Below are 10,958 nucleotides of genomic sequence, written 5' to 3'. Positions count from 1 at the left end.
CTGTTCTTGTTTGAAAGACAGTGAGGTGAAGCCTATGAATGGGAGCTTGCTCTCCTCATAGGTCTGGGCAAGTTTCACCCCACCTGCTTAAGGATCTGGCCGACAGAGGCCATTTTTATTACAGTCTCATCTGAGCAAATGTTCGCTCTCTTCAGGAAGGTCCACAACCCAAACACCCTGTAAGGCATCACGGAGATGCTAGGGACAAACCCATTTGCCTCAAATGACAGCAATACATTTGAACTTGAGAGAATTTAATTCCCTCTTCCAGTTCAATCTTCTGAGTAAAGATTTGGAACAGCAAAATTGGATTTACAAGGATGGGAACAAGGCTTAGCGTGTGTCACAGCAGATCCAACTGCCCACCAAAGGCTTGTTGCCTCATCACAGTTTAAATGGCTCCCACGGGACAAACCCTTCACAAGAAGAGTGAACAAAGCTTTAGGGAGGGCCAGAAGAACTTTATCCCAGGGCCTCTATTCTTGGGAATACAGACATCAAAGCCAGCACAGCCTCCACAGACTGTCTAGGGAACTAGGGCTTCCCAAAACGTGAGCCAGAGGTGTTTTGAAGAACAGTGGAGCCCAGCGATAAATAACACAACTGCCGGGCCCAGTAGCACATGAGTTATTTGTTCCATCACTATGACAAAATGACTGATAAAAGCAATTTGTGCAGGAGGAAGGATCATTTTGGGTCACAGCATGAGGATGCAGGTCCATCACGGCAGGGGAATCTAGATGCAGGAACTTAGGCGGCTGGTCCTGTTGTACCAGGTTTGATTATTGACAATTCATATAATACTTCTAGCAGAGGTTAGCTAGTCATCCAAGCTCAAGAGTGAGAGAGGGGCCACCCAGTGTCACCTGCAACTGGTGAGGGGCAGCCAGACGTCCTGACTCTACCATCCTCTCACCCCCACACTGGGGGCTTCAATCTGAGGACCAGAGAAGCCCTGATGGCTGGGCCCACCCACATCTGAGTCACACATCATCGCTGACACTGCTCACCCACAGCCTTCTGGGAGGCCTCCAGCTGGTACTCACATTCCCACCCTTGGACAGCCAGGGAGTGAAATCGGGTGGCCTGTGATTTATTTATTTATTTATTTATTTATTTATTTATTTATTTATTTATTTAGTCCACGAGATCCACCTGTTTCTAAAGCAGGTTCCTCATGCATGTGTGTGCTTGTAACTGACACACTCCATCTTCATGACTTACTCATGTATATTTGAATATTTTCTCTGGGCCACGCAGTTTACAGACGTTGTCCTCTTGATGCTCATAGCACTGTCATGGAATAGACAGCATCATTGTCACCAACACCTGACCAGAAGTAACTCCAGGAGGAAGGGTTTGTATCGGCTCACGGCTTCAGGGTGCAGTCTATCATGGCGGGGGATGGCTACTTGCTGACATCTGGACAGAGAGGATGCAAAGAAAGGCCGGAAGTGGGGCGGGGCAAACAAGCCCCAAGCTCACCCCAATGACCTACTTCCTCCAGACGGTTCTACAGCCTCCTAAAACAGTGCCCCTAGCTGGGGACCAGGCATTGACATGTATGAGCCTATAGGGGACAGTTCGCGTCTGCACCAAGGTCAGACAGGCTGTACCTCTCTGTGAGGAGTCGCCCTCGCTATTGTTATTGTCGTTAGAAGATGGCGCTGACATTTATTGTTAGTTGGAGTTAACTGTCGCTGTCAGTTGGAGTTAACTGTCGCTGTCAGTTGGAGTTAACTGTCGCTGTCAGTTAGAGTTAACTGTCGCTGTCAGTTAGAGTTAACCGTTTAAACTGTGCCTCTCCCGTGACGTCATCTGGGGTGATATACAAACCACCAATCCCGGCTCTACACATCTCACTCGGAGCTCCTAGGCTTATATAAGGGGCTGGGTTTCTTAGCTTGGGGTCTCCCTCTAAGAAGCTGATCATCTATCTCTCAAGATACATTAAAGCTTTACTACAGAAGGATCCGAGTGTTCTGCGTCGTTCTTGCTGGCGAGACGGTAGCGCGGGACATCTCTCCAAGCAGGAGTCACACACCCAGGACCAAGCTGACCCCAGCACCCACGCCCAGGACTACCATGCCACCTTCTCTTGCAGAACCAACCTATTGGACCCCTTACCATCCAATCATTGCTTTCCCTTCACACACAGAGAGAATTTAAAAAGCACAGAGCTCACCCATAACTCCAACAGCCAAAGATGAGTATTTTACTATTTCCCCTCATTTTCACATGCAGATATAGGCACAGATATAGATGCTCCTGCTTGCTTCTTTGCAAAAATGAGCTGAGACCATGTGCACTATTTTGTAACATATGTTCCACCCAGGGATATATCTGGACCATCTTGCCATAGCAACATAGAACAGCAGTGCTTCACCATGGCACGCCTGCCCAAGACGGCAACCTGGACAGCAGCCAAGAGCCAGTGACTCACCCCCAGTCCTGGACACTGAGCTCAACCCAAACACAGACCTCATCCTTGAATGTGCATCTTGGTGCTCATCTCACTTGAAAACAAAAAAACAACTCTGTATGTGTGAGTGGACACACATGTGGACACACACGAATGTATCTACTATATGGGGTGTGTGCCCAGTGTGTGTGTGTTCATGTGTGTGAGCGTATGTGTTCAGTGTGGGTGTGGATATGGGTGAGTGTGTTCTGTGTATGTGTGCATGCACACACGTATGCATACACGTATGTGTGAGAATGTGTGTACAGTGTGTGCGAGGGTTGTGTAAATGCAGGCACATCAGAAGGCAAGCAAGCTTTCCACTACTGGCCTGTGAGCTCCCAGGGACCCTCCTAGGGTTGCAGACAAGCACTGCCATGCCTGGCTTTTATATAGATTTGGAACTCCAAACTTACACTGCTCTGGAAAGCACTTTGCCCACCAAACCCAACTCCCCAACCCTATCTCATTGTTTCTCAGGATGTTACCATCTAAGTTCATGTACCCCAGGGCCAGAGAGGTGACTCATTGTTTAAGAACACTTGTCGCTCTTGTGGAGGACCTGAGTTCCATTTCCAGCACCCATGTGGCAGCTCACAACCATTTGCAGTTGCAGGGGATCTAATGATCTCCTCCAGCCTCCTGGGCATGGCATGCGGCCCACAGGTATACGAAAACAAAACACCATACATATAAAGTGGACAAAAACTGTAAGTAAATCTTAAAAAGAATGAAATCACTCCCTCCTCTGACAACAGCTGCATGATCCCAGACAGACGCCTGCCTACAGGCTTGTCTCCCTACCTCAGCCTACGCAGGGAACTGTCTTTCCTAACAGTGGACAATCTTACAGGCCATACAAAAAGTAATTTCAAAAGAAGCATCTTGCTTTTTCTTCAAGACTCATTTGTATGCATAAATCTCTCTCTCTCTCTCACTCTGTGTGTGTGTGTGTGTGCTCTGTGTATTGTGTGTGTGTGTGTGTGTGTGTGTGTGTGTTTACTGAGGTCAAAAGAGGAAATCAGATTCCCTGGAACTGGAGTTACATGCCATTGTGGGTCTCCCTGCACCAACACGCTGGGCTGAGGACTGAACTCATGTCCCCTGCAAGAGCAGCAAGCACCCCTAACCACTGAACAACCTCCCCAACCCCAAGTATCTTGTTTTAACATGCTGAACTTTTATCAGCAAGGAGGTTGATGTCTTCTAATCTCAGGCAACTTGAATCTATCTCCAGCCTCTTTGTATTACTGCTAGGGTAGCCCAAAGGGCCCCAAATTCTCCAGGCAAGGTCCCCACCAGCATTTGATTTCAGAGGTATCTACCAGGTGGGGCTTAGCCAAATGGTTATCAATAATCCCTGGAAAGTGGGGCCCAGTCAGGTGTATACATATTATCTGGTAAATATGTGTGACCCCATCACTCTGGGGTGGCCTTTTACGCCTCTCTGGTTTCTGCCAACACCGCCTTGCCAACTGATCAGGCTGTCATCTCAGCTCTAAACACAAAGTTGTGTGGGTGCCAGGTGCCCAGCCCTACGGCTGGAGTCTGGGGAAGAGGTGCGTGTATGGCTCTCTCATCTCCTAGGTACCAGGAGTCAGATAAGTCCCACTCAGCTAAAGACCCACCCACAGGCTGCTCGTCCTATTGCACTTTGCATACCAGAGAAATTCGCTCACTTCTAAGTCTGTGTGGAAGGCGTGGCACACCTGATGATGCTATGGCCTGGAGGGACATCATGTCATGTGTCCCTGCCCAGCAGCCTGCCCCCTTCTCCCAGAGACACCACCTGATTTTCTTAGCCAGATCTCTCCAGTCTCCACCTCTACTAAGGGAATAAGCAGAATTCAGAGCCGTGGGTCAAGTCCCGCTCTGTCAGGTGCTGGCTTTACTTCCACACATCTGGGATTCTCAGTTTATTCAGCAGCAAATCAGAGACAACAGTAATGCCAAGTTCACAATGCTGTCGACAGACTGAGAGCACCTTGTGTGGCATGCTCTCAGAAGCCCATAGGTCTGACTTTACAGCTACTGACAACTGCTCCCATTCCTCTATAATCCCCCACAAATGGAGGCTGAGAGCAGCTATGCTAACTGCATTTGCAGCACTATGGCCAAACACCATGGAAACAACTTAGGAAGAATTGTTTATTTTGTCTCATGGTTTCAGAGGTGTCAGCCCATTGTGGCAGGGAGGGCAGCGAAGGGCAGAGCAATTGACCTCATGGTGGCCAGAAAACACACAGAGAGAACCAGGAAGGCTCCGGGACAAGGTACACCAAGGACCAACCCCCTGTGATTACCTCCTGAAGCTTCCACAACTTCCCAAAACAGCCACATCAACTGGGGATCCACAGACACCCAAAACATACGAGCCTTCCTCAGGGACAGTTCGTACCCAAGCCCCAACAAAACAAAAAGGTAGTCAGTGCCTGAGAACATCTAAGGTTGACCTCTGACATCCACAAGCACATATATGCACCACAAAATCTTTGTATAAAAGATATGTTGTGATTTTATATAAGTCTCACAACTGAATCAATTTGCTGTCTCAAATCTTCTCTGAGAATCATATACAGGAAGGTTCTGGGGCAGGAACAGATGAGTTACAGAATCTGGTGTACCAGCCTCCGCCTGTAGAAACTCATTAGGACATTTTTATATGCTCTGCCCTTGGAACGGAGTTCTTTTATAAACTTAAGCAATGTTCCCCAACTTAAAATGTCAAGCATAAAACACCCATCCATAAACCAGAGCTTGAGTACCCAATGGGCCTCGTCCTGCCTTTGTGACTTGGCTTGCATTAGTTTTCCTGGGAAGTCATGCTCACCAGTAAGGCCAGCCTTGGGCTATATTCCCACTTCATCAAAGACAGATAGCTATGGGGCTCCCAAACGCCATGCAATGGCCCCTGAAGCAAAGCCTTGTGGTGTGAGGTTCTTTCCAGGCCTCAGAGCACCATCGGGAGGACCGGTGATCACCATCGGGAGGACCGGTGATGATATAAGCCTTGTGAACAGTCACAGAAGCAACAAGAGGCATCTTGACAGTGAGAGCTGAGCCCACAGATCGACTGCTGGGTTCCTGAACTTGGAAGATTCCCCCTCCCAATTCCATAAAATGGGCGTGACAAGGGGAACAAATGGAAGTGTCACCCAGGCAGCAGGAAACACAAAAGACCTCGCCCGCCCGTCTAAACGCCAGAAAAACAGGGTCCCTGTCAATCAAATGGATCAAAGGATAATGGGCTTCATCTTTGAGCAGGGACCAAGTTGACAGCCCTGGGCAGCCCTGGTCCCTGTCCCCAGCTGAAACCCATTCATTCTGACCTCACACCACTGTCCTGGAAACAGCATCAGCCAACAAATCACAGACACACCCCAAAGGAAGTCCTCTGGGAACAGTGCAGACGTCCAGCAAGTTCTACACAGTCCTTAATAAAAGATGAAGAGGCCACAGCTGTGCTTCTTAGCTGCACTGAGCCCTGGGTGAGCCACGGAGGCTGGCTAGGGATGAGCGCAGACGTGCACGGAGAGAAGAGGATTTTCTAAAGATCAAACAAGTGTGGGGCGCACTTAAGACACAACACTGGGAGAGGAAAAGCAGAAGCTGTAGCGCACGGTGGACTTTAATGCGCATGTTATAGCATTAAAAAAAAAAGCAGAATAGCCATAAAACATCAAAGTGTGTATCTCTTCCCCACCTCCTTCCTCCCCGGCTTTTTTTTTTTTTTTTTTTTTTTTTTTGCAGGACTGGGGATGGCACCCAGAACCTCTTGGTCCAGGAGACCTGACTGGAGCGGTGAAAGAATAAAGGACAGACACACAGACACGCGTACAGAAAAGCTGGGACCTGGTAGGTCATGCACACTCTCCTGGCACAGCATTGTGTAGCAGTTCAGAACCTCGGAGTATTTATTATGTACAGTAAGTGTGCAGGGGCGGGGCTGGTCTTGGTGGGAGGTGTCGTCTGTAGGTGAGCAGACTCAGGCTGTGAAAATACCAGCAGAGGAAGCCGCAGTAGCTAGTCTTTGCACACATGGTCAATTGTTCATAAACACTCAATCTGGCACACACTGTCAACACACAAAGGAAGGCAATACTAGTCCTCTGAACCTCATGGGGTGACGGGGGGGAGGGGGACTTTGTCACCCCCATGGGCCTGGAGCGTTGGATCCTTGACATGGCTGTGCCCATGTCAACAACACGCATTCACTCAGGACCTTATCCTCTCGTTATGCATTCACTCCGGCTTCCTTGCCTCCCTATACCTTCCCCCTCCTCCTCCCCCTCCTCTCCCTCTTCCCCCTCCTCCTCCGCCTCCTCCCCCTCCTCCTCCCATCCTCCTCTTGCTCTTTGTAGTGCTGGGGATAGAACCCAGGGCCTCGAACATCAGAGCACGAAACTACACCCCCATCCCTCTTTATTTTATATGTTGAGACAGGGTCTTACTAAGTTGCCCAGGCTGACTTTGAACTCATTTTGAAGCGTAGACAGACTCTGAACTTGTAATCCCCCCTGCCTCATTCTCCTGAGCAGCTGGGATAACAGGCTTGTGTTACCAGGTCATGCTTCTGCCAGGATTTTCTAAGTTTTCATAATGTACATGTAATCTTATAATTAGAAGAAAGGAGGGTTTATAATGCTTATAGTTATAAATAAAAAGATGCTTCTGGTATTTTTCTTCAATGCTGTATGTATAATAAAATAAGCTATTGTTTATTGAGAGCATAATATGTGCTTTAGATTATTTTATTTTCTGGTGATGACAGCCGAAGACACATGCATTATTGTTATGTGTTCACTAAGAGGGAAACTGGAGCTTCTAATAGTTAATGTCCTGCCTACAGCTCATTTCACATTAAGGGACAGAGCTGGCTTCTAACGAAGATCTAGCTGCTGCCAGTGTCTATGCTATTGTCACTGAAGTTGCCCTGCAGAGTGGCAGGGAGCTCTGGTGGGCTTACAGATCTGGAGACACAGCAAACAGTGTGTGTCCCCTGCAGTAGAATTCACCAAGACTCTGAGATTCTGATTTAACCAAGCACCCTGCCTGTCTTACAGAAATGGCTTCCATTTTGCAAGTTGCTGTGGGTGAGAACCAGACGTAGCATGCAACCCAGAGACTCTGAGGGCAGTCTCCAGGTTTGGACCCCAGAGCTTTCCAGACAGATCCAAAAACAGCTGGCCTCTGGCCAGGCCTGGGGGTTGCCCCACCACGTCCCAGGCTGTCTTTGGTCGCTCCCAGTTACGAAGGAGAGAGACGCTTGCTCACACAGGCTGCCTGCTGGAGCAGATGGCCCCATGGAATGAAGGATGTCTGTGATTCACAGTTGGCAGCGGGAAGCCACGCAGGGGGCCCGCCCACACTGGGTCCAACAGGTTTCTGATTTCCCTACAGGAATGGTATTACAGGTCTGACTTTGCTGTTTGGGTGAGAAGTGACTCACAGCTACCTGGTTCCCATAACACCAGTCCCAGGGTCTACTGCAACACTCATAGACTGTGGACAGACAGACAGACAGACAGACAGACAGACACACACACACACACACACACACACACACACACACACACACACACACACAGCAGCTCCTCTGGAGAGTTCAGAGTACACAGACAGCTGGACCCTGGATCTGGTTTGCTGGTTCATTCGGGTTCTGGTGGGAGAAATCCAGGAAAGGGGTAAACATCACTATAGTGGGGGAGCCACTTTTGCAATACTAGTAACATCGGGGACATCAATGCATCTGTCCCTTGAGGCACCGTGGTGAGCCTTGCTGGATGGCCCAGGTGGGTGTGGCTCACGAAACATTCTGTCGGGTACTTCCGGCCAAACACACTGTGGGCATTCACCCAGTCTTCCTCTGCAGGTCTCAGGAGTCCCCAGGACACAGGGCAGACAACACTACCATTATCCCTGTGTGAAATATGAGGCATAGAGCATTTTCAGGACCTAAGGTCACTGTCAGGTTCACCAGAAACTCCAATTCTCCAAACTCCAACAGACAGTCCAAATACCCAGAGATGAGCTCAAGTTGGACTACAAGAGCATCTCTGGTGGCTAGATAAAAGGCAGCCCTCCTCAGGAACTTGTGAACTGGTTCCCATCAGCCAAAAGGAGTCGTTTCCCTTCTCTCTGGCAGAAGGGACATGTGACTCCATTGATGTATACCTGTGGCTGCATGCCAAAGCCCACGCCAGCCTCCAGGCCCCCTCAGTCCCACAAGTGCGCTTTGAAGAACACACATCACAGTCCATACTAGCATCCTAGCCCTTCTCACTCCTACAGGCTCCCCTCCTCCCAGATACCTTTATTCTCTTTACAGGGACAAGGTTCTCCCTGTCCACGCTCTCCTGGCTGCATTCTCTCTGTTCTCTACCCCCTGCTGTTCTCCTCTCTCCTGCAGATAGCCCGGGCCATGGCCAGTCTGTGGCCATGCTCAGTCCGCTTCCTTCTCTCTCTACTCTTCTAGATGCTCCTGACTATTCATTCCCTCTCCCTGTCCCTCTCCCTGTCCCTCTCCCTCTCCCTGTCCCTCTCCCTGTCCCTCTCCCTGTCCCTGTCCCTGTTCCTCTTCCTCTCCCTCTCTTCCTCTTTCCCTCTGTCTCTCAATAAAAACCTTCCCCTTAACTACGCCATGGAGTGGTCCTATGGGCAGTCTCTCCACTGCAGCCCACTTTGCATACATCTGGTGCTGAAACCCTATCAGTCAACAGCCCGGAATGGGGGAGTTGAGAGTCCAGCCAGGAGCTCTGATTCCAGAGACCTGTGCTAGAAAGCATCCCTGAACAACATGTCTGCCCTGTGTTCCTCGGACAGAGGATGCCCCCACAGCCTGTCCATGGCTTGATTTGTTGCTCCTTTCCTTGGAATGTTGGCCCTTTCTCTGCCTCAGAAAATCAAAACCCAAGGAAATGGCTCAATAGGTAAAGTGCCTGTCACACAAGCATGGAGAGTCAAGTTCCATCCCCCAAACCAACGTTAAAAAGCCATGATGGCACATGCCGGGGAGGTGGCAGCAGACAGGCTCTAGGAGCTCACTGGCCAGTCATTATAGCCAGTCAGTGAGATTCAGATTCAGTAAGAGACTCTCTCTCAAAATAAATGAAAAAGGTGGAGAGTAACCAGGCTGACCTCTGGCCTCCATACACAAATGCACAGACACCTATATACATATGTGCTATCACAGGCAATGTATACGAATTCACATGCATGTGAAAGCAGGCAGGCACAGATGCACAATACACACATGCACACACATATATGCACACATACATAGACACACATACACACATGCACACACACATACACACATATGCACCCATACGTAGGCACACATGCATGCATGCACACATACATACACACATGAACACATGCATGTACACACACACATACACATGCACATGCACGCACACACTATTCTAGTTTCATTTACATTGCTGTGACAAGCACCATTACAAAAAGCAACTCAAGGAAGGAAAGAGTTTATTTCAGCTCACAGGTCAAGGCAGGAGCTCAAGCAGAAACATGAAGCAGAGGATGCCATCTGCAGGTTCAATCGCAGACTCATACTCAGTCACCTCTCTTACACAGCCCAGAATCGCCCTCCCTGGGAATGCTGCCGCCCACTGTGGACTAGTCTTCCTACAATATTTAAGAACTAAGGCAACCCTCAACAGACATGCCCGCAAACCAATCTGATCTGTGGAATTCCTCCACTGAGGGCTTCTTGTCAATAACTCTAGGCTGTGTCAAGGTGACACAAGAAGAGAAGGGGGTGGGGGGTGAGGGGATCTGAATTCACTCCGGGGAACCAGGCTATCTCTAGACTCAGAGATCTCAAGCTAAATACTCATCATCCACGCATTCAGGGTTTTTTGTTTGTTTTGTTTTGCTTTGCTTTACTAAGTAAGCATCTATTAAGCACCTACTGTTTCTCTTACTAAGTAAGCATCTATTGAGCACCCACTGGACAGGGTTTACAATTTGAGACATGGACCCAGGATAAAGAAGCAAATGACTAACTTCAAATTAAGACTAACCGCCCCTTCTGCCACGCCCAGATCAGTTTCTGGGGTGAGAGGAGAACCAGCCAGGGGAGAGGAGAGAGCAGAAGCTTCTCTGGTGGGAGCCTTTCTTAGGAAGTTTTCTTGAACCTTTTTGGAGCCTGCTTAAAGTTTTCTTTACATCGTTGAACGAGTCTCTGTGTTGTCAATCCCCGACACCCTCCGCACGTTCTCAGACACAGGCCGCGCAGCAGACGCGACAATTGGAGGTCCCACCGAGATCGTGAAAGCGAGGTAAACAAAACAAACAAAGGCATAAGCTCTGTTACTCTTTTGGACTGACTCCCTCTTGTATAGCCCAAGGTAGTCTGGGACCCACAAAGATCCATCTGCCCCTATCTCCTGAGTCCTGATATTAAAGGTGCATACTACCATTGCCTGGCCTCTATGGCTTGTGGCTGGCTTTGCATTAAATCATAAATAATATA

The 10,958-nt window shown here is 49.0% G+C and overlaps 1 long non-coding RNA gene across 1 annotated transcript in view; it reads right to left on the bottom strand.

Annotated features, from left to right (window-relative positions):
* Nucleotides 1-1,092: 1,092 nt before the first annotated feature.
* LOC110341717 overlaps nt 1,093-10,958 on the bottom strand; it is a 37,162-nt gene continuing 27,296 nt past the window's right edge. The window contains exon 5 of the long non-coding RNA XR_002383698.2: nt 1,093-1,422. This is a non-coding gene — a long non-coding RNA (uncharacterized LOC110341717). The remainder of the gene's footprint in view (nt 1,423-10,958) is intronic.

This window comes from Mesocricetus auratus, unplaced genomic scaffold, assembly GCF_017639785.1.
Source record: "Mesocricetus auratus isolate SY011 unplaced genomic scaffold, BCM_Maur_2.0 Super-Scaffold_100028, whole genome shotgun sequence".
NCBI lineage: Eukaryota > Metazoa > Chordata > Mammalia > Rodentia > Cricetidae > Mesocricetus > Mesocricetus auratus.
The sequence above is the reverse complement of the archived record's forward strand: the minus strand, read 5'-3'. Positions and strand labels throughout refer to the sequence as shown.